The sequence below is a fragment of the Haplochromis burtoni genome, unplaced genomic scaffold (assembly GCF_018398535.1).
Source record: "Haplochromis burtoni strain Fernald_Lab_line unplaced genomic scaffold, NCSU_Asbu1 Contig_28, whole genome shotgun sequence".
Taxonomy (NCBI): Eukaryota; Metazoa; Chordata; class Actinopteri; order Cichliformes; family Cichlidae; genus Haplochromis; species Haplochromis burtoni.
Genome location: NW_024582389.1, coordinates 2896288 through 2921128, shown reverse-complemented (window position 1 = coordinate 2921128; position 24841 = coordinate 2896288). Strand labels below are relative to the sequence as shown.

The 24841-nt window shown below is 41.1% G+C and overlaps 1 long non-coding RNA gene across 2 annotated transcripts in view; it reads right to left on the bottom strand.

Moving 5' to 3' along the window:
• Positions 1–836: 836 nt before the first annotated feature.
• Positions 837–24841, bottom strand: part of LOC106633096 — a 45957-nt gene continuing 21952 nt past the window's right edge. The window contains exons 1-2 of one of the 2 annotated variants that reach the window (XR_001336136.2): positions 4604–6259; positions 837–2796 (exon numbers count right to left, since the gene is read on the bottom strand). This is a non-coding gene — a long non-coding RNA (uncharacterized LOC106633096). Of the gene's footprint in view, positions 2797–4603; positions 6260–24841 lie in introns of those variants that run through there. The other variant, XR_006054208.1, reaches the window with a different exon arrangement.

Below are 24841 nucleotides of genomic sequence, written 5' to 3'. Positions count from 1 at the left end.
GGAGGTATGTTGCTTTACAGTGAGCATCTTTGTGTGGTCGTAAGGTTACGGACTTTTAAAAAATGCACAAGGATTAAACTTTCGGCCTGTGCTGAGGCAGCTCGTGTGAAGATTCAAACGCATTTTCTTCAATAAAATGCAAAAAAACAGGGGAGGTGAGACACGATTCTTCCCTCAAAAATTATTCAGTGTTATTTGCCGGATTTGTAGCAGACTCACATTCGCGTCCCTGGCTTCTACTGTGTGTGGGATACAGAAACACAGTTTGGTCTGTGCTTAATCAGCTCTGTTTTTAAGTGTTCGCTCCTCAGTTTTCCAGCACAGCCCCGTGAAAGAAAAACGTCTGGTTGTGGGTGGCTTAGCTGGGTCACTGAGCCCACAGAGTAGAGCATTTCATAAGAAAGAGCCCACTTAATTCTGAACCATACATCGCATTAGCTGATTTACATGTGGACAGCTATCATTTTGTGAAGGCTTTGACATTGATAAATGAGGTGTTTTACCTAATAGCTAATAAAAACAAATTACAGGTCTTAAGAGAAAGGATGTTCTTCATTTGGCTCTGTTTTCTGTCTCTTTGAGGGCAAGAGCCAGATTGTTTCCATATGATTGTACCCTTCATTTGTTAAGAATACAGACAGAGATTAATAACAGGATTTTCTGATGACCGATCCATACTTTGCCTCTGAGTTAATTAAAGAAAAATGGTGGAAACTACTGGACATTAAGGACAAACGACTGCTTCATCTGCAGGCTTAGACATTTGTAAGCTACACAACTTTTATAATTATTAATAAGTATAATATATAATATGCAGTATTACAATATAATTATATATTAAATCATTTGACTCTTTAGTGTTTTTTCTCTCCCTCCGATTCTCAGCATTTCCACTGTTTTCACACATTAAACTTCATTTATTACAGGAAACTAAAATCTCTCCACTATGAAAACATGACAAACACATAACTGATATTTATATCCTCCTAGCCGTACGCTAAGAGCAATAAACTTTTCTCAAAATTAGCAATACACAAATAATCTCATGGTTACTGTGAAACCTTGATGGTTTTCACAGTAAGACTGTTAATTATGCAGGGTATAAATGCCTCAGTGCTATGATTATGTGGCTGCTGCCCTTGTCCGCGATCCATCAAATACGCTAAAATCAAATTAGCGAAACTATAAACAATCTACTTATGGTCTGAGGGGATTTGCGTGGTTTTCTCAGAGGGTGCATTTTTGACACACAATGTTAAATGACAAATGGCAGGTCAGAGACAGAAACAAATCAGCGCTCTGACCAGAGGTTTTTTTTCCCAAAGAAAAAATATTAGCCCAAACACTACTTAGTAGGTGAGGGTGTGTTATTCTTAACTGGTTCGAATCACTACTGGACTCTGCAGGTCCCACAGAGCTCATATATAAGCTCTCTCAGGTTTCTTCAGTAAGGCGTGAAAAGGCTTCCCTTTTTGTGTCTGACTTAAGACAAGTCTCCCTCTATCCTCTGTTAAACATGCTGTAGCCCAAAAGAATAAGGCGGCCACATCCACAGCCCCACAGGCCATAATTTTCCACAAACTACAGCAACTTTACATGTACACTGTGAAAGCTGTGCAGTCAGGTGTGATTTCATACTTCACTGTACAGCTACAGGTGGTAGTAAATTAGCACGCTGCACTGAGGGAGCTGCAGTTAAATAAACTGAAATGTACATCTTTCCCTTCGCTCAGGTACATCAGGTAGGACACTTGCCAGAAATGCAGAAAATGAAAAGTCCTTCTGTGAATGTTTCATTTGAGAGATTAGAGACGTCACTTTTTAACCCTGAAATTAGAGAATTATGTTTTGTCAGAATCCTGCAATCATCTCATAGAGAAACAAAAGCGATACTTTTCCTGCAAATTTAATTTCGCTGCTCCATCCTTGCTTGTAAATGATGCAGGCATACATAATGACTGTAGTCGGGCCCGAGGTAATTTCAAGTGCCACATCCAATCAGCAATGCATCACAGCTTGGAGCGTAGTCACTCTTTCTGCACGGCCTTCAGCTGAGGTGATGCTCAACCGCTGAAACACAGTAAAAGTTACCAAGAAAGAGTGAGGAAAGAGGAGGGGGCAGGGGGATTTCTGGGTAGAAGGTGCGGGGGGGTGAAAGAGCCTTGGATCCTGTGGTAAGTGCCAGAGGGACACGTTTTGTTGGAACACGGGTTGTGCTGAGTGATGGGAGAACGGCTACAGCAGTGTTTAGAAACACCAGTCGGCCAGTCTATTGCCTAGGAGCCTGGGTGTCTGCACAAAGCCCCCCCCCCTCCGCACACTGCTCTAAGTAGGATGGTACATGCAGCCTCACTGCATACCACTCCTGCACGCCGCTAAAATTAGCCCCCCCTGGAACCAGATGGAATTCTAAACAGAATAAACTTTTCTTGACTTGATTATATTGAGCCTTTCCAAGCTCCGACATTAAAAAGAAAGAGAGAAGGAAAAGAACGAGGGGGAACCTTAGAAGCTAATTGCTTTGGGTCTGGCGTGCACATTGGGCATTGTGTTGAGTTGAGACGCTGCAGTAATGCCGGAGCCGTTCCTCGGGCCGTGTCTCCCAACTGTCACATCTTCCATGCGTTTGCGGTGGGCTTGCAGCTCCACATGGAGTGCATGTGAACCCACTAATTAAAAGCAAGCGATCCGTAACTGTCTGGCTCACCAGCCCATGCTCATCCATGTGGTCCCCATCGGCTCTTGTAGACCCCCAGCCCTTCACAGGCCTCCGTTAGGCCTCTGCATGGGAGTGATCTGAAGAAAAAAATTAAATGACTCTCTTATAAAGAAAACACTGAGGAGGTAATTATGATTTTTAATTACAATTAATTTTTATTTGCTGACTTTGACACCGTCAGGGTGGAAAAATAATTAAACAAATTATTTTAATCATCGTATGAAATACTGTATTGGAAGTATAGTGTGACTATCTCTCATAAGCAATTTTAACCGTGTATGACAAAATCTGTATTACTTGTAATGCTTTGGATTTTAATCCTGTTGATAAGTCAGTTGTGATATTTAGTGTGAGTGGCAAGTGCGGTTTAAAACAACTTGTAGGAAATACAACAGTGGAGCAGATGGTGTATCTGTTCGCAGATTAGCTAAAGCAGCTCAGATTGTTTTAATAAAGAAATCGGTCAATAATAATTGCAAACAGTCTATTTCCATGCCACACATGTTGTCAGTAGTATTCCCTAAAACAGCACCACAAACACAAGAAAGTTAATTGCTAAGAATTTAGGATATGTACATGCTAAAACTGTAACTGTCAAATAAGCCGTTTTTCTTTTAAGGTGGAAACTTTTTTTGTTTTAGCAAAATTTGTTAATTCAACCTGGCAGTAAAAAGTAATAATAATAACTAAGTACTTGGTCTGAATATTTTACAATAAACCCCGATGTATGTGTTTGGAAAAAGAACAAAACACAATATGTACGTTTGGTTTGTAGTTACTTAAGTCCACTATTAACTTTTTACTTCACTGAGAAGAAAAATTAATCTTACAGATGGAAAAATTATGACACCTATTAATTAACGTTTAAAATAATCTAATATTTGGCACAATGATCTGTGTGTATCCTGCAGCTGTAATGTTTTACTTCTCTTTATATTTTAGCAAACACAGTTTTGGGGGGTAAAAATGGATTTCATTCATTTGAATTTGACAGTACAACATAGAAGCTGTGTGAACATGCAACCAGAAGGTGACTTTAAGGTAAAGCAAATATAATTTCATTCAGTGTTCTGTGTTTATGAACGACTCACACAGTAGTCGATTTACAGATATGTTTATGATTTTTAACAATGATCAATTTAACAGTTGTAACTATGGCAATTCCCTGCAGACACTGGGACTCATCAGCAGCCAACAAACTACAATCCTGCACATGCTACTTCTCTTTTCACCTGCCCATGCTGCATGTGTTACACCGCTGAAATGATGGGCCAACTCATCTCCCGTGCAACATATTTATTTTTACAGAAAACTGTAAAAACAGAAAAATGTGACATTAATCAGTTCTCTCGGCGCGTGGGCCGTACACTGCCTCTTCACCACTGACAATACTTCTTCTAGTGTAGCTAACATTACTTTTTCCAAACTTATACAGTTTAATATTTACCTGCACCACTTTTAGAAACTGCTTAAATCACAGAAATGCATCTTACTGTATGCATGGATAACATAGTGAACTCTCACTACAGTTTTATCTTGTTTTTTTTACTACTGTTTTAATCTACTTATGAACCCGTCTTATTTATTAAGCTAGATCGCTTTCAAATAAATGTTTTTCTTAACATATTTCTATCGCATTCACTCCTCCTGAACTAAACATACAGCGATTCACATTTTCTCTTATAATGCAAAACATATATACCTGCATGGAAATCACAGAATTTCGGTAAAGTCTAATAACTGGATTGGCACAGGCTAACAACTGGAGCAACTTGGAAATTAGCTCTCTAGCTTAACATTCGCCACAAACAAGACATTTATCATTAATCGCCATTGCTGTCACTTTTAGAATCTCTGTTTTATATTATCAACCACCCAGCTTACCTGTAAAAACAGAAAAATGTGACATTAATCAGTTCTTTCGGCGCGCGGGCCGTACGCTGCCTCTTCACCCCTGACACTTCTTCGAGTGTAGCGTCAGCTACCGATGCGTACGAGACTGAGCGCCCTCTGCTGGCGGAACTTATATAACAGTAAAACTGACATTACAGTGGCCTTACTAAAAGAAAGTGTCTTTGAGCATAAAATAAAATGGGGGGCTACTATTTTCATGTCTCTATCTTTAACATAGTGCCACACATGCAAGCTACTACTCTTTAAAAGCCACTGAAGCCCGCCTCAAGAGGAGAAGAAAGCTGCTGCTCCACCCAGACAGGCTTCTTTCACTGAGTCGTTTGGTAGTGGCAGGCGACGTCCAGGTACAGACAGACGGTGCACCTATCGTGTCAGTGTCAGTGATCTGTGCTCAATTAGGCTTCAGTTTGAGTGTTGTTGTTCCTAATAAAGCTAAAAGCTGTTTTAAATTTATATAAATTAACATGACAACAAAATAAACAATGGAATGCCACAATAAATAGCTATGAAAAAAATCAGGGCAGAGTTCAGCTTAGAGTGAGATTACATCGTTTTATTAAAATGACGCTGTATGCTAGGATGACACTTACGTACTCTTTTTAGATTATTTACACTGTAAGCAGCAAACTTTGCCTAACCAAATGTTGGCCCATGAGCGACCAATGGTGCTGAGTGACTCAGTCTCATTTGTTTTGACAGCAGACAATTATTGACTAATTCATATATTTTTATGGCTTTTATTTACTTCGTTACATTTTCCACCAGCTGTGTTTTTATTTTTAATAACACAGCATTTTGTAGAAGATGGCGTCTCTCGCAGTGTACTTCAAAGAGCTTCAGTGCTCTTTAGTTTGACCAACTGGTTTGCCCCTCTGCATTTGTTGGTAGATGAGTGTGAACTCTCCTAAGGTATTGGTATCTGGGATACCAGCCTGGGTTTTATTTGACGGTGGGTTGGAAAGGAAATCAGTGGTATCACACATCACTCACTTCCTTTTCCACTAACCTTGCCATAGATGACAACGCTTGTTACCATGGTAGCAATAGACAACAAAGACTGAAGCAGTTTTAGGCTCAAAATGCTGAGAAGAGAGAAATAGAAAAGAGAAGCATGAGAAAAATAAAAGTCTCAAGCCACCCCTCATTTATTTATATTTTGCTTCCAAGGAGGCAGACTTGTGTTTTTTGTTAAACTGGACTTCTCTGTGCTTTCTAAAAGGTCTTTCAAAGTTCTTCAGACAGCGGCTGCTTTTTTGCTCACTTTCAGTCCAAATCTTGTACCTGATTATTTTCAGAGGAAGCTTTTGTATGTTAAGCAACTCAATCAATTACTCAAAACATTTTAAAAAATGCACCTAACTCAAGGATGAACCAGTGTTATAACTACACATAATAGGCAAATGGCAACATTAACAGAGTTTAACAGGCATGCCAAAGGTCATTCTAGATGAACTAGCCAGAAACGTGGCTCTGTTGGCATGGTGTGCAGTGTGTCCTTAAAATGTTTGAGTAAACTGGACATGCAGAGGACAAAAGAATCAGAGGGAGGCCTAAAACAATATCTATGGCAGATGAACAGTATCTGAAAAGTCATGTGTTGTGGAAATTGGGAACTTTTTCAGCATTATGTAATGCAGCAATACTGGAGTCTAAAAGCACAGTTCTACATTACGATTTCAAGTTTCTGTCAAATGCTGTAAAAATATAAAAAAATCTGTACACAAAGAAACTTTAAGTGCACTTAGAATACAACACAAATTCCTTTAATGAAACAACCCACGGTTGGTGGAGAAGATGGAATGGGACTTTGACTTCCTCCAAACAGTGACTTTGATTACCAAGATTTGTTTGTTTCTACAAAATGACAGCTAAAACCCCAAGTCCTTCTCTAAACCAAAGACTCACTACACTCCAAACTCAGTTCAGTGGTTGGCCACCTACAGAACAGGAAAAAAAAGAAACAGTGAGGGGAAAACCTCCTTTGTATCAAAGTCTATCTTCTTGTGACTCCCTGGCTCATGTTTATCGAACACTGATTTTAATGCTCCATTTTTATCATGGCGATTAGCAATGTTTAGTAATCACTCAAACCAAGACTTCCCCTTGTCCGTGCCAGTGTAAACACTTGTCATTTCAAAACAGCTTCATTTTGACAAAAGGGAGGACATAAATTTCCCTGTGAATGTCATGTATTTTTTCTATTGTTTGCTACATGATGCAATGGGTTAGTGTTTATGGGGAAAAAAGCAGTAATTGCAATATCAGTCATATGTGAGCCATGACACATGTGACCACCGTGAATCAGCCTTTTCTCTCTAAAATCCATCCCGTCACCGTTTTTCCGCCCGTCGCTGGCTCAGTTCTCTGCCACGCATTTTACAGGATCCCTTTTTCCCCCCAATAACCTCAGTTTGCTTTGATTACTTTAATCACCTTTGAATCTAACCAATTTTCAGAGCTTGCGGTAGCTAAGTCCAGGCCTACTGTTCCTGGTGGTGTGTGTGTGTGTGACTGGGCGAGATGCTCGGAGGTGCTGCAGTAGCTTTGAGCAGGAGCTGAAGAGTTTCCTCGACAGTAGGAAGGAAGAGGTGGGGTGGGGGGTAATGGCAGTAATGTGAAGGGGAGAGTGAGAGAGCGACCCAGACGGTGACTTGGCTGGGGTCAGGTGTAAACACACGCACAGCTGGCAGACAGATGTTCTCAGACGAGAGCCAGTCACCATGTCTTTGGTTCCTTCCTCTCTGCTCACCTGACGTTCCGCTAATTCAGCAACAAGGACAAAGCTTCAGAAATCATGCACGTGCACATGTACAACTGTGTGCAGACATGTTTAAAGTACACAATTCAATGTGCACAAAGGCAAAAAGTCAGGGTGGTGAGGGGGTGGGGGCACAAAGAAACCAAAAGCTCTGGTTACTCCAGAAGTGGCCTCCACTCCTCCTTTGCTTAGCTGGTTGAGCAAGTGTGTGGTTGATGAGAGAGAAAGTATAACGTTTCCTATTCTCTACTTTACAGGAGTGGTCTGGGAGACTCATCGGATGGGATTTTAAAGGGATCTTTCAATGCACTGACATTCATGAACGCACTGTGATTACATTCCTTTCACCCTTCCTTTTTTTCTCTCCTCCCTGTCTTTATTCACTATTTGCCAGCCCAACAGGATGGACAATTTTGTGCATTTTTGTGGATTTTCTGAGACCCCTAATCAAACTTTTAAACAAATGAGCTCATGATGTAATGGACTGGAGAGATGCAAGCAACAACAAAACAAACTTTGCTCTACTGCTAGAGCAATAAGCAAACGTTTACACCCCGGCAAACCCTTTAAATATTTACCAATCTCAGTAAAACAGTTGGGGATTATCCTGTATTGTTAGAACGCTGAGAAAAGACTCTCATACTTTCCATATTTTCTACTGATTCCACGAGGCTGAAAACAAGAAGGGGGATCAGATTAAAATCTCTTTGTACATAAACTACCCATTGACTCACTGTCTTCCTGTCGGAAGGAGCAATTAGCTCTCCGAGACAAAGATCTCAGACATGTTAAATGGCTGAAAATAAATAAATGTGGGTATTGCTGTTAGACTTCGGGCCCTGTTTCAATTACAGCAGAGGCTGTGGTCTGTGTCTCTCACTGAGCTGCTGGCTCCTTCGAGCTTTGCTTCTATGGGGACTTTTTAATTGCTATGTTTTAGCTAAGAGGGAAACAGAGAGGGGAAATGTACTGTATTCATCTTGGCCTCCCACTATGCTTCACTCATGAAGGCCTGGGGTGATTTGTCTCTTTAGCGCTGAACGCCGTACAGTGAAGTACAGTGCTCCTCAGACAATGCATTCATTCTTCCAGTGGTGAATGGCGATTTTCTTCCACAGGTCTTTTTTTTCTTTCTGTTCAGCAGATTGATTTATGTGACATAATTTATTATGACCAGCTACCCGAGCTCCTTCAGTTTCAGGCGGTAAAACGATCTAGAGATTTGCTAAAATCACAACACCTTCAATATAAAAGCTTTTGACAAAGTCTGCACTTGATATTCATCATTAGATTAGTGGCTGGCATCTGCTAAGCCTTATATAACTGATAAAAGTAGTCTGTGGCTCTTATTTTAAGGATTGCATTCCTCTTCAAACATTCCACACAATCTGCTGAAGTTGGTTATACCTTCGATGGAGCGTACAGTTTCAAACTCCTCACTCAGTTTTCGCTCTTTCCACATGCAGCCGATGGCAGCCATGTCAACTATCAAAAAGCGGCGTCTGCCTGCAGTGATGACTGACGAGCGATGGTAGCCAGATCTGGGCGCGCGCTCTCGCTCTCTGCATCCACACATGTGGATCATAGAGGGAGACCAGATACACACCTCCTGATCTCTCTGCTCTCAGATCAACACATTCTGTCAGCATCTCTCTATCTGTGCCTCTCTCACACTCTATCTTTCCTGTCTATTCACCGTGTTTAGGCAGCTCCATCAATCATTCGCATTCAGAGCTTCACGAGCCGCAAATGTTTAAAGGTCCCTTTGTCCCTTTGAGAGTGGGAGCGATGTGAATTTCCTCTCAGATCCGATAATCTGATGATGGTTACGCTTTTTTGCTTTTTTTCCAGGGATTCTGCAGCCGTTTTGTGTCTTTCTAAACCCCTAATAAGCAGCGTGTGCCTTTTGCGGTGATGCTTATACCTTTCACCCTTCCCCGTCTCGGCGCATTGCGTGATTACACGCAGGCAGATGGTTTGAGTTTAGGCCCCTGCCGCCACTCACTAATATCAGACATGCTTTTAATTTTTTCTCACATCTTAATGGACAACAGCACTTTGCACACTGCCAAGCCTTTCCTCTCACACTCTGTTTATTACCATATTTATTTAACTGGATTTAAGGAATGAGGCAATTTGCCCCTGCGAGGAAGAGACAGATAACGTGAGCGGAGCACAAACTCCACAATGAATGGCCGTGTATTTGAGTGTGAAGACTGCGGTCATGACATCTGTCAAAGACTTTTCGTCAGATAATAAACGTCACTGCACTGTGATCCCAAACAATAAACCCATTTTCTTTCTTTTTGAAAAGTCGGGCCTCTCTCTCAGGTACCGAAGTGTCTTCCTGCCTCTGGCAACGCTGGATCAAAGGGCGTTTTCCTCAAACACCCAGCTAATTGGATGATTAATGATTTTCATCTCTCCGGGCTTCTATTAAAGAATGTCTTCACACATTGGCTTGACCCCAAAGGCCACAGGATTACATTACTTGTGGTCATCTTTATTTTTATGTTATGCCTCCGCAGTAGTTGCAGTATCACATTTCACTACAGTGGCCCACTCGCTTACTGAAAGATAAACGCTTTTTGTTGACCTAAAGTGGTTTGCTTACGCTTCATCAATTGGTCGACCGGACAAGCAGACGTTGTGGGAGGAGAGACGAGGGCAAATAGCTCAGCAGAAGTGGCAGGAACAAAGACTGGTTTATGGCGTGTGGCCATCAGACACGGCTATATCAACACTGTTCGTCAGGGCCCAAGAATAGAGCGGAGGGCTGAGTCAGCCTAGCAGCAGCTAGCCACAGCGAGCTGAAAAGCGAGAAATGTACTTGCAAGAGGGCCAGATGCAGAGGAAAATGGGGGGAGAGAAAACAACCCAAGGTTTTGTTAAAAGGAGCTTGTTAAAGATTCCTGCTGTGGGATTTACTTTTTTGCCATTCACCATTTGACTCCATGATTCCACTCTTGACCCCACAGTACACAAACACAAATGGGGAACTTGGCCTTCACGAGGGCCCTGTTTACTGGAAATGCTGCTCACCAGGGACAATAAAGACTTATGATGCATACAAGGCTCCTAATGTAACTCCCATACCCACGCATGCATGTGCACGAACAGAAGGAGAAATGGGATGATAAACAGCGTGCATATGTCGCCTTTACCTAAATAAAGACTGACTCATTTTAAGGTCAGCCACAAATAAAGATGCCAAACTTTACTGTTCTTTAATGAAGGCAGGAATGAAAATTTGTCTTTGTCTCGGATCAAGGTCTCCATAAAAACCCACATTAAACATTCAGGGGAATTAGATTAGGTGAGCACAAATGGAAAAAGGCAAACCTATTAAAGTGCAAACATATAATTTATGTAGCTCCTGTTTATAGCAACAGGACCCAGCACTGTCATCGAGCTAACACTTAGGGGTATTGTGCGGTGGAAGGACGAGCTGTTTATTTTGTTTATCGCTTCACTCTATCGAGTGTATACGGAGAGCATGTGTGTGTCTGTGTGTGTGAGTGATGTGCACACACGTTTGCATTTGGAAATGATCTCCTGTGTTTTTCCTGTTGCAGAGCACAGAAGCGTGTGGTGTGGAAGCTCAAAGATTTCGCCCACATCAAGAGAAACCATCCGGCCTTACAGCCACAAGCCCTCCCTCTCCTCCCCCCTCTCAAGCGTAATAACAGAGCCATCAAATAGCCATATTTATAATCTTCGAGCGGGCCAATTTTAAAGTGGTCAACTCCAGAGGTATAGGAATTGTTGAGAGCAATTTGCGGTTTTCATTCTTAAAGAGGCACCATCCCAGTGGCAAATGAAATAAAGTCAGTTTCCTTTTTTTTTTCCATTTGTCTGTATGAAAGCTGTGTTCAATTACATCTTTGGCTTTTATGCTGATATTACTTCAAAATGATTTATTTAAATTGTGTTGGGCAACAATTATTTTATTATAATTCCACTCCTTGTTTGTGTGCCACAGAAATCAGAGCATTTATCAATTTCCAAAATGTAAGGGTGAGATTGTGCCAGACTGGTACAGCAGGCTTTGTGTTCACATGGAACTAATTACTGTTTATCTTCAGTAGCAAGTACTGTGTGTGTAGTATTTGTTATCTTTTGTCTTAACTTTATCGAGGTTAAATCAATCACTTTATCAAAAGAACTTTCTCCAGTGTTCATCAGAAACACCAGTTGTCAGATTTGGAAAAGGGAAACTGAACCCAAGCAAACAGCATCTGGTTTAGCAACACATTGTGTGCAGAACCAGCAGCAGATCAGCATACATGAATACATTTCATCTGGTCATTATTGTGCAGTTATGGAGCCAGGCGCTCCTGCCAGTTTCCAGCCTCCTGTCACTTACCAATATCTGACACTGATGAAAAATGCAGTGTGTTTCGATCACCATAACATTACTACTCCACTTTCTCTATATGTTGAGATCAGATGACTTGCAAGTGTTGATCGAGTATGATAAATGTGCTGCTGTGTTTTTGGTTTTTTTTGTGGACTGATTTGGCCTTGGTAATGATTATAGATGACTGGGGTCAATCACTTGCACGTAACATGTTCAGCCAATTACAGATAAAGTTACCTTTCATTTATCTAATAAACACAATGAAGCAACGTGGCATGAACAGATAGTTTACATAAAGTGAGTCTGATGGTCAACAAAATCAAAAATGTCCACCCCGGGTTATATGACAATGTTAGTGGTGCATATTTGTAAACAATATGTAGCTAATTTAATCCCCATAACTTAGAGAACCGCTGAGGTCTAGGGTCAAAATTTCACACTGCCTTGCTGCTTATAAGCCACGGAAACAAAAGTATTTTCAATATGCACATCTCTGTATAAAAATAAAACACAAAAGCTATTTGTTGCTGCAGTACAGAGGTCCGTGCCAAATAAACCTTAACATCAGCTTTCACAGGAAATATTCACAGTCATTCCAAGCAGCATGTGTCATCAATAAAGAGCTTTTAATTACAAAACATTGGCAACCAGTTTATTAAAAACAAATTACATGTTGCTTGCCTGAACCCATCCAATAGCTTTCTTAATACTTTAATAGTTGCTGAAATATTTTCCATTTCTCTAATGACCTTCTGTGTTTAAAGACATGCACAACCTCCAGAAAACTATTGCTATTATTTTAACATGACCGTCAAGAGAAATGCAGCAATGTTTCTTGCGCTCATAGTGCTTGTGTAACTTAGAGACAAGCATATACACTGCATATGCCTGAATATCAGAAGAATGATAACAAAGCTGAATTGGAAGTAACAATATATGGTGCAATGCTATGTTACAGCTAGTTGGCTAACTACTCTGGCTATTAACATAAAAAGTAAATGTTAATTATAATCTCTGCTTTGTGCCATTACATTTTTACTGTTATTTACCTTTGCCTTAATTCAATACCATATTACATAACACATGAGTCAGCAAATGAGCCAACTGCAATTTAGACTTTGAAATTATTTTGCTAGCAATAACATTAGCAAGCAAGACGCAATTAGCCAGCTAGCTATAACTTTGCTAATGCGTAAATCTGTTGGTGGTTTGTTTATAAGGTTAACTAATAAAGTATTTTGAAAACGGTCAAAGTTTTCAGTATTCCAAGTTGCAAACAAAAATTCAATGCAGTAACAAGACAACCACCGATTATTCCTAGTCGTGATGATGTTTCTATGGTAACATGACTGAGCTACAAGTTAGCTTACAATGTTAGCAGGCAAACTAGCCTTACCTGACATTAGCCTTTAGATATTCGCAGAGAATTTGGAGTGCCTTCTATGTGAACGACAAAGTATTCAAAGGCAAACAAGTATGGAGGCCCTGACAAGTCAAATACAATGCAACTAAAGAAAACACCAGCAAATAGAAAAATGCTGCAAAAGCATATAAAACACAATAAATGTCAAATAAAACAAATCTCACAATACACAACAAGCGTTTTTGGGTAGACACTAGTGTGACAGAATAGCTGCAGAAATAACAAGCTAACAGCAAAGATGTATCTAAAGTATTATATGCATCATGTCATTAAAACACACATTAATCTGCATCTTCTTCTCCATCACAACACTGCATGTTTCAGTGTAGTTCGCGTCTTGGTTCCTGCCACTTCAGCACCTGGTCCATCACACTACTGTTTGTTTGACTTGCATCTCGTTGTGTTTTGTTTGCTTTTGCAGCACTTTTTAGTTAGCTGGTGTTTTCTTAAGTTGCATGCATTTGACCTCTCAGGGCCGCTGTAAATAATGGGCAATGGTCTCCCTTTTTAAGTTATAATGTTTTCAGACATTGTCAATAAACAGCTACTGTTATATAACATACCTTCTGTTTTGAATTTAAATCCATCTGAAGGAAACTCGGGACATTTCTTGGTGCCCTGATCATTTTGCATATTTTAGCAACAAAAGACACCAATCAAAATAGCGATTATGCAGTGTCATCTGCAACGGTAACCCCTGGGGAAAAAATACCTTCACATTTTTATTAAATAAACTTCCAGTGACTTGATGGAATGATGGAATTACTTAATACTGTAATCCTATTACTCCTAAATCCTTTAAGAATCATCTGTACTGACTGAAATATTCAGTGCCAGGCACAGGCATTAACTTGACCTTTCATTCATCTTTCTGTCCCTTATTTTGTGCTCTCTACCACGGAAAGGTTGTGCTCATGCATGCCATAACGCTCATAAGGAGCTATTCTGATATTCAAATGAGAACAGAAAAGCATTATCCGCACATGTGTAGCTGATGACCAGAATATATCAAGGGACAGCTGGAACTAAAAACGCTTCTTAAATTTGTAACACTTGAAGATAAAAATTGGACACAAGTGATGCATGAAAAAGAAATAATGGGAAAAAAAGGAGGCCAAGCAGAGGGAGCTGATAAAACACGGCCAAATTGCACTGCTGTCTGAACAGGAAGGAAACCGGGCTTTATACACTCCTCAATAACTTCCTGTTAAACATCCGCAAATCACAAACTCACAAAAGGATTACAAAAAGAGTATACCAGAGACCCTGTGTCATCTAAACGCTGCCTGTGTATTTATGTAACCCTATTTGTAGGAAGCTGACCAGCACCTGGTTCTCCTGAATAAGAGTGTGTGAGTGCATGTGCTGAATAGGATGTGTGTATTATACAGAGGAGGATGTTATCAACATGGCAGTGATGAGAGATGAATGGTATCCCACGGGGCCGGCTTAAGCCCCTACACATGTGCACAGCACTACCGCCCTCTAAAAATATGACTCCTGGATAGTTTTCCGACTTGTGGCCCTGTTCATAAATCAGCAGCCGGACAGAGGGGCTTGGACTTGGCGGCGTATCAGACGTGCCTCCAGTGACTAGGCCTGTCCGTCATCCTGCCGCTGCTGCCTCGAGCTGCTTAATTAATGTGGCAATTGAACACTGCATATCATAATGAACACACAGCCCCCTCTATCTGAGCCTTCCTGGGCTTGTTATTCTTGGTCTCCGTTAAGGATGTGTCCCTGTGTATATTCGGATATTTATAGCTAATGGATCTATTAAAATGCATGAGAACGAATTAAAAAACAAATAAATGCAAAGGTGCTCAAACGAGGCTGGAATGTTTGGAAAAGGGATTTTCAGTTTGATGTGTTTTTACAGGGCGGCTGTCGAATTTATCACTTTCACTTTTGTTGGTGTTGCTCCATCGGCTCATTTCATCATTTGGAACACACAGGCTGCTTCGGCACCACAGATTTTTCATTTTCATGAGGATTCTTCCTCACTGCTGTGTAAAATACACTCAGGGAGCTGACTTTTAAAGAGCTAAGTAACCTGCCCTTTTCAAAGAGGAGAAATAAAAGGCTCACTTTCTCCAACTAAGTGATGACAGAGAAACCCGCGTGCGCCTTTTTCCACCGCTCACTATACAAAATATCTAACATTTATGGAGGGTTATAACTCCTGCAGCTCCTTGCTTGGTCTCTGAGGGTAGTTTTTCTCTGTGCAACTGTATCAGTTTGACACAGCAGACAAAGGTTAATACCTCTCCATCTGTAATTCTTTGCTGTGCTTAATGCCACCTCTCTTGGTTATAAAGGTTTCATTTATCATGTGCGTCGATCCTCTGCGTCTCTACGTCTGGAGACAACCTGATTTACGGCTGCAGCTTCCAGCAGACTTCTCATCCTTATTCTTCTTTACAGCCCCCCCATACTATACTATTCCCTTAACACTCTTTTTACTCTATCCCCTCCAGGTGTCTGCACTCTGACTTAGACCCACAGCAAGCCAAGCATCACACACACAAATACAGAAAAAGGATCTACTCCTTACTGAGTGTTAATAGGATGTGACATCATTATAGCTGACTGGAGGTATTGTAACATGTCAGCTCTCAGTGGTTGGATAGTTTTCAGTTAAATTTTTCAAACCTGCCACAGTGCAGAGTTTGGAATACCGTAAAGCAATACAACAAATGTCTTTCAAGCAGGGAAATAGGCCAGAGCGTGCGCTCTCTGTAAGGCGTTTATCTCTTCCCGACTGCGGAGGAGCTTCGTCTGTCTCAAATCGTGCATATTGATCAGTTCGACCTTGGCCTTGGCTAGGGAAGAAGGTAAAAAAGTTTGGTAATTTATTTTTGATTTATGACCCAAGGCTTTTGATGACATGCACACTGCGTTCACATGATGGTCTTTCCAGACCTAGTCCAATACTGGACGTATTCAGCTGGATTTAACCTGTAGATTTAAGGTACCAGCTGAAACTATATTTCTCGAATATCCAGACAGGTGACAAATTAAAGGAAATACACAATAAAATGGTAGTAAGATGTTGGACCACCACATGCCACCAGAATATCTTCAGTGTGACTTTGATTCAAGTCTCTGAAAATCTGCAAGCGGCTTTGAACACCTTTTTTCCCCAAAAGATTTTCCCTTATATTTGGTTAATGGTGCTGAAACAAGAGATCGTGGAATGTGAGTGATTTGAACTTTCACATTTCAGAGTGTCTGTGCGCCAAGTTACACTCAACCTTGAAGTGAGCGATTAAAGCGACTATCAGTGGTATCAAGAGAGTCAACTATCCCAGCGGTCCCCATCCCCCAGGCCACGGAGCAGTACCGAGCTGCGAGAGTTGAGGCTCAGGTGTGAAATTCATGGTTTTCAGGGTTTAACTCAGTTTTCCCTGGGTCTTTTCCTGTGTGTTACAAATAAATCTTTTTTGGGGGTACCAGTACTGGTTTTATTTTGTTGTATTTATCTGCGACACCTTAAATGCCGGTCCGTGAAAATACTGTCGAACATAAACAGGTCTGTGGCGCCAAAAACGTTGGGGACCGCTGTCCTATCCAACCAGGAGTGTCTGTGAGTGACAGCAACATTTGCCGACTAGCAAATTGCCACTTTTATTTGGCATACATTGATTGCCAGGAGCAAATGGTTCGCATAATTTTCATACTAAATGATTTCAATTAGGACTGAACAATTTCATTAAAGGATTAATCTAGAACAAGTCAACACAAACCATCCCACCAAGAGCCACTGGATCCTCTCACAGGTTCAGGTTTTTCCTTTAATTTGTCATCTGTGTCTTCAGAGTTCAACTCCAGTAACCAGTATGACTCCTAGTATGCTGTCTTACCTCAGGGTATGTGCTGTTTCTTAAGCGTCGAGATTCTTGTTGTATTGGGAAGACCTTCAATGAGCTCACTTTGAACTCCAATCCAATTTCTCTGTGCAACTCAAAACCATAAAGACACATTTTTAAAGAGTCTTTGTTTCGGTCATTGAAGAAAGGAAACAGTCTTTCTTGTATATGTTTGGACTCACAATAGTAGACCCTTTGTTTTAAGACACTTTCGTTTGTTTTGGCTTCGGGTCTTATTATCTGCTGTGGTGCAAAGCTATGGCGTTGGGTAAATTCTCTGTCCTTGTTCTTTGTACTTTTCGGCATTTCTGACAAAGCTGTATGCTTTTAGTAGTATTCAACCCAGAGGAGAAAAGAGGGCAACCCCAATAATCTTGTTTGACAGTTGGGAGCAGGGGCCGCTAGGCAATGGTGTCCCACAATGCAACTGTGAAAACAAACAGCATGTAACTGTGTGAAGAGGGGTGGGAGGTGACGTTCACCACACCAACATATGTATACGCTCACATACTACTCTACATACATGTGCAAACCCCTAACAGGCCTTGCATGTGTCAGACTTTAATCCAGTCTGTTTCACACACGTGTATTATGACAACCACAACCTTTCTGTGTCACAGTTTCTTTCACTTTCCCTCTGTTGTTCTTGCAGTGCAGGCTGGGGTTCTAATCCTGTTAGGACCTGTCAGGACCAATACAGCGATAGGTCGAAGCGCCATTGCTAACCATCCACCACCACCTCAAGATCAAAGGTGTTGACACAGGAGAGGAGAGCGACTGTATTTGCTCCTGAGGTGGTTACTGTCAAACCGTCATGAGCTGTTAATGACTGTACAGAGAGTGGAATAACCTCATGAGACAGGGAGAGACCCATTTCTTCTGTATAAGGACAGCATTCGGGAGCGTTGAAAACCCCTGTTTAACCTGTATTACTTTTATCTTTCTATTTATTATTTTCTGATGAATTGTTTAGACCATGAAACATCCATAAAGTGTGAGAAAAATGTGACATTAAAAACATCCCAGAGCCAGGTTGCTGTCGTCTATTTGAAGTTCAAAAAATAAGCAAAAAAAGAGAACCTTTTACTTCTTTTTACTAAATCAGTGAAAAGGACAAAAAAAGAATAGCAAGCAAAAACTGAGTCCAGGCAGGCCCACGCAATTCAAACCCCAAACACAACTCAACCACTGTTTATTTAGAAGTTGGAGTTTCATGATCCAAGACTTGGGCATCGGATTTTTCTGCAGTGCTTCTAGGTTGAGACAATGGTTGCGTGTAATGCCATCATCCATAGCCCTGACATGCTACATATAACTTAGCTACAGTCACCAAGATGTGATTGGTGGTAAGAACTTCATTACAAGCACAGAATGAAACAATGTTGCAAGGATGTAAAAGTTTTTTCTTGCAGCAGGACTTTAGAAGTGCAAAAGTCTTAAGCTGCCCCTCATTTACTACATTTTTCTAGGAAAGTGCAAACATACACAGAAATGCGGTTTATAAGACAAAAACTGAGTAAGAACAATTTTAACCAGCTTGAAAGTGAATATTTGGTATGACCATCTTTATTTTGCTCTTAGATGAGCTTTCTTCTTATTTATTTCATTAGTCCTCAGGAATACTTCTCCAGGCTACCTTAAGGACATTCAAAACTTTTCTTTGGATGTTGGCTGCCTTTCGTTTTGTTCACTGTCAATATGATTCCACCCTGCATCAATAATTTGGAAGATCGGACTCTGGGGAGGCCAGTCCACGGCTGATAGAGCGCCACTGTGTGTTTTTCCATTCGGCTATGCTTTTACTGCATTGGCAGTGTGTTTGAGATCATTGCCAAACTGAAAAAGGAAGTTGTTGCCAATCAGACTCTTTCCCAATGGTACCGCACAGTGGAACAACATCAGATGGTACTTTTCTGTGTTCAGAATTTCATCAATTTTGACACCACTGGTTGAGATGCAGCTCCAAACCATGAAAGAGGCTCCAGATGGCTGTAGACAAATATACCTTTCTCGTGACCATGATATATGATGATTATTTGAAGAAAAAATGTTACATTTAAATTAATCACTCCATAAGATCTGTTGCCACTGATTTTTAGTCCAGTTCTTTTTCCGCTGTTTCCCTTCATTAAGAATGGCTTCTTGAAAACCATCCTGCCACAGATCGTTTCTGATGAGGCTTTGGTAAAAAGCAGATGGATCAACCAAAGGTCCTGATATATCTCTAAGCTCCTTTGCCTGATTTTATGCTATTTTTTTAAGGACAAGACTTTCAGATACCGTTCATCTTTATTTTGTAGCCTGCCACCTGTTCTTCATTTGTCCACCATGCCAAGTTATTGGCTCTTTGGGAAACACCTTAATTTAGTATTTTATGCCTGTTAGAAGTTTTCTGTTTGTGCTCACACAACACTGATTCATTATTTGAGTTGGGAGCTGTTTATGCTTGAATGATTCATAGGTAAATGTTAAATGACTTAACAAAAAACATTCCTCTGGAAATGGTCAGGTACAGGGACTGAAAGTGAAAAAGTACCCAACGTCCAAAGGAAAACTTTGAAAGATGTTCAGAAAGCCTGATAAGAAAAACTATTGATCAAGATCGGTTTAACGGCACCAGTGTACGATTGTGTCGGTTGCTGCCACCATTTTAATGATATATATATTAGACCGTTTGAGTTTTCATGGAAAAAAAGTTTGAAAAACATCTGCAGTTTCTTTGCAGATTTGCAGGTTTTGACTTCCTCCTCCAGCAGCAGCGTGTGGGGGGCTTTGTCTGAGTGGCGACACCTTCGTTTAGAAAGCTGCTGGGTGTATCTGCACCATAACGACAAGCATAAATGAATTCGGCTGTGTGATGACATCACCTGCGACGCACAAAGGGACCAATGTAGCGGTTATAATGGGAGGGGAGGTACTCATCTTTATTGCTCTCATGATTATTCCACACACAACGGATCAAATCCACACCTGACACCTGTGACTTTATTCTCAGTCGTCTCCCTCCTCAGCAGGAGAAATCTACAGTTGACAAAGGTAGGCCAGTGTGGAAGTTTGTGTGAAATTTAAAACTTGTTCATAGCAGAATCATCTGCAGCAAAACTTCAAATCATAACGAGAAAAATCTGACAGTGCTGAGGCTTATGGTGTCAAAGGCTGAGAGCCTATTAATAACCGACACACACTTTTCAACACATTATTATAGAGTTTATGTGGCTGCCTTCATGCACAATGTTCTTTCACATTTGTTTTAGCAAACAACACATTTTTCATGTTTAAATGTTTTTAACTTAACAAACATGTCAGATACCATATTTTTAAAATTAGAAACATACCAATCACTGAATCATGTCCATTATTTTTTGCCCTTCCACACTTTCAAGCTGACCAGACAACAAAGGAAGTTTTGCACATGACAGAATTAATATGCTTCATTTGCAATTTATTTTTTATGTGTTTTCAGTCATCCAAACAGTCTACTGACTTCAAAGCTGTGCTGGGTTAAGAGGATGACTCATGCATTAATAACAAAGGCAGTTTTTTTAACTTTGATTGCAACACCAGCCTCTCCACTACTCAGCGAAGTGGTCAAGTTTTACTGCAATGTGAATGAGTGGCTGCTCTTACTTAACAAGTCATTATAAGACAATGGGATGTCTCTGTGATAGCGCCTTCCAAATAACAGGTCACTCTCCAGACAGGCCGGCAACCATGGTCAAATTAGACGTACTAGAACAAAAATAAAAAATAGACTTTTGTAAAATGTTAAAACTAGCTTAAATGACTTTGAACTTAGAAATCTAAATAAAATTTTAAAAATATATATAGAAGTCTGTGTTTTATTATTTGTTAATGTGAGAATAATTTGAATAATTTTCATGATGATGCTTTGATGGACATATTTTTTGAGATTACGCTATCGACAAAATTTTGGGTCAGCTGTTTTTATTTTAATACCTATAATGATTTTTCCTAAATCTCACATCTGCCAAATGCCCTCCATAAAGGACTAAAATTAACACCGAAAGTAATAAAAACTAAACTAAAACATGTTCACATAATACAAACTAAATTCAAAGATATTAACTTCTATGGAGACTAACTGGAGCTAAACTAAATAAAATAGAAAACAGAAAATACAGAACTTTGATAACTCTGCTGGTAAAATAACATTTTCTACAGCTGTGAAGCAGCGCTGCCTTTTCTTGTGCCTGTGAGCTGTTGAACAGACACACAATATGTGAGCCTGCATGTGTGATCATGTTTAAGGGCATGCTCTATTATTATCGGTTCTGCAGGACATTGCATGCTGACCCATGGGAGCGGAGTTCGCACCAACGCACGCGGCTCTACACACAAACACACGCTGCGGTTATGTGGTTTTTCCTGCGGCCGCTCAACTCATTCAGGCTCTGACCAATCCCCCCTCTCCGCTGCCCCCACCCTACTCCCACAATCCCACCGTAGCCCATCGCTTCCCCATCCCTGGGGATCGCACAGCGTCGCTGGGCACTCACTTCCTCAGCCGTGGGCAGAGAGCCAGCAGCTGGGGCTGAGGCAGGGGGGGGACGCATGAGGGGCAGAGGGAGAAATCTGAGAGGAGGATTTATTAAGAAGGAGGGAAAAAAGGTGGCTGTGAAGAGGCAAAGGAGAGAGGAAAAGGTGGAGGGGAGGTCAGTGGGGGTTACCTATCACATAGTTTATCATATACAAAAGTCCCAAGGCTGGCTGTCATCCTGGAGACTGAGTCAGGTCTGAAAAGTAAACGTCTGTGTGCTGATGGAGATGAGGCGATGGTGACACAGGCTACACTATAGCCATTGTATGAAAGCTTCTTTAGGGTGGCCTCTCAATGTAAATTGAATATATTCATGTAAATGTTATTAAAAATTTTAACGCAGACACGTTTTCAAGACAAGAAAACAAATCTATATGATGTGTTTATTTCTACTAAGTAATCTAGCCACGAAATACGACTGTTTTTCAAACTTCTGGGGGGGAAAAATGAAAACTATTCCTTTACTGAAAATGTCTGCAATTCATCTTTGTCCACTATTGTTCTGGGCACTCATCAAGGAAAAGGGGAAAAAAGCTGTGTCATCAACGGGGAGGGAGAGAAAGGGTGGGAGGGTAGTAAAGTGGGAAATCTGGCTGGTTCCCAGGCTTGCCCTCTAGGCCTTCTTTCTTGGACACAACTCAGCACATCAAAGATGTGAGAACAGTGGGAAAGGAGAAGGGACTGAAAAGGGAGGCAAAGAAAAGGGAAAGAGATGGACGGATAGCAATAAGAGCAAGACAGTGAGGAGATCAGAGAAAAAGAACCTCGCTCAGAAAAAAATGTTAGAACTTCTCCAGCATCCCTTCTTTGGTATAAAGCCTTACCAGCCCCACATAAACACAGCAAACCTGTGGAAAGTTTCACTCCTCTCTGGAGGGTCCCCCTCTCTCCTCACTCATTTTATTTCTGTCTAGCTGGCACTCCACTTTCTTGTCTTGTTTTAGGAAAATTCGGCTGCTGTGTGCCCATGCAGCCCAAGTCTTCCATGCAACCATCACAGACACACATTTCCAGTTTGTGTTTGTTTTATGCAAACACATCCATCTAGGTTACCTCTGTGTCCTGGAAGCTGATGTTCAACCGGATGCTTGTATGGGCGTATGAGCTGTGTAAGCTAGCCACACCTCAGCCCAAACCTCCCCATCCAAATGCACCACCTCCTCTCTGAGATGTCTTTTATCTTCAGCATCGTGTGAGGAGATAGAAAGAGGGAAATACATTTAACTATGCCTGTTAAATGCCACTAATTAGGGAAAAAAGGCCGCGCACTGCGTTTTAGGCTTTGCCAGGGTATAGAATCTACTCAAATCAAAGCGACATCGCCATCTACAGGAGGGCTGAAGGAGTTAACCCCCCCCCCAAAAAAAAAAAAATCTGCCACATCTCAGTGTTACCAAAACAATAATGTAACTCCTAAATGACAAGCAACAACATATATTGGACATTTAGGCTGTAGAACAAGTCAAGAAAAAGTCATCATACATGTCATGCTGTTTGGCCTCCTCTGCAGCAGGTGGCGCTTTCACTACATTCTCTGTTCAAGATCACGGTAAGAGCTGGATAATGGTCCTGTTTGTTTAGCCAACAGTGTTGACGCCCACCCACAGGTGCCAAAGGTATAGTGAATACTGTGCCAGCTGTTTGCAAGCCACAGCAGCCCCTGCATGGCTTGGCTTCACCCTGCTTAACTGCCTGATCTCACAGGAAGGGAGGAAGTGGTTGAGTTACCAGCAGCAAATTTGAGGTTTATAAAAGGAGAAAGCTGTTAAAAAAAAAAAAAATCAGAGTGCAGTTTCCTTAAACTCAGCGGCTAGCTGGGGTAAGGTGCTCTGTCCTAATATGTAATTCATTGTCATTAGTCAGTGTTACACACAGGAATGGGCGAAAGAAAAACAAAACAGTAAAACAGTTTTAAGTGCTCTGATTCAGTGGCGTACTTAAGCACAGCGACAAAAGGCATGAGCTCCAATTTCATGGAAGCTTGATTGCCTCGTAAATCTGGATTCATTACGCTATTAATCCGTTGTTGTTATCTGTGTCACACCAGGAAGCCATCCGCAGCGACCACAAGCAGGTAACACATGCTCGCTCGGAAAATCTAGAGAATGTTGCTCATATAGAAGAGAAGCTCATACAAAAGTCAACCTGCAGGGGGGAATACTTTTGCATGTCTTTTGAGAACATAAGGCTGCGTTTGACTTGAGATGTGAAATCAGTTAGGCATGTCTAGCATTTGGATTTGATGAAGGCCTACCTTAGCATGGTCCTGTCTTCGCCAAGAAGTAATGGGGAGAGGGGGGGGGGGGTAAGGTACAGAGAGCTGGCAGCTTTGCCTGGCTCGCTATTGCCGGTACAAGGAAGCTCAGTTCACACTCAGCTGTGGCATATTTGGAAAACTTCAAGCAAAGCGGCAAGAAGGAGAAAAAAAAAGAGCTTTTAAATCAGTTCCACTCTCCAGTAAATTACAACCCTGCATTTTTAATTTCCTCTCTCCATACAATGTTATTCATTGGCATCCAAGCCAAACATGGGCCCCTGCAGCTCTGCGGGACAAACTGTCCTCTCATGCAGTCGCTACCTGTCAGGAGCACAGAGGCGTGACTGAAAAAATGCATTCCTTGATGTAGAGCTGAGAGGTGTGTGAGGTGGTGGGTGAAAAGTGGAGAAAAAAAAAGAACAAATAGCGAGCAGACCGCTGAGTGGAGATCTAATCTAGAAAAATGGTTACGTGCCCGTGTTAACATCGTAAGTGGTTTAAGATAGACTAAATCTGATCAGTGATAGGAGTCGCCGGCAATTCTCTTATTGTAACACTGGCACTTGAAGTTCAAATTAAATAAAGTCCTATCCAGCATATTAAAGATGCAAACAGCTGCCTTGTTAAATCCTGAATTCGTGAACTTTGCACACCGATGCTTCATGGCAATAATCGCCCAATTACACACTAAGAAGGAAATGTGCATACCAAAACATGAATACTCCATGCTTCAGGAAACTGTCTAAGCTTCTCCAAACACAAGAAAGAGACAGACTTGGTTTCTGGAATAACAATAAGAGCTTGTTACTGTAACAGCAAAGCCTCATTTGTTAGCATTATGTATCTAAATACCATCTAAAAACCATGGCTCATTCTGATTAAGCAGGATTTTGTAACAGTGTAGCCTTTCAAATAGCTTGTATAGGTCCCGTTAACGTATATATCCTGTTTGGACCCGAGCAAACCAAGCAGTAAAGTTTCAT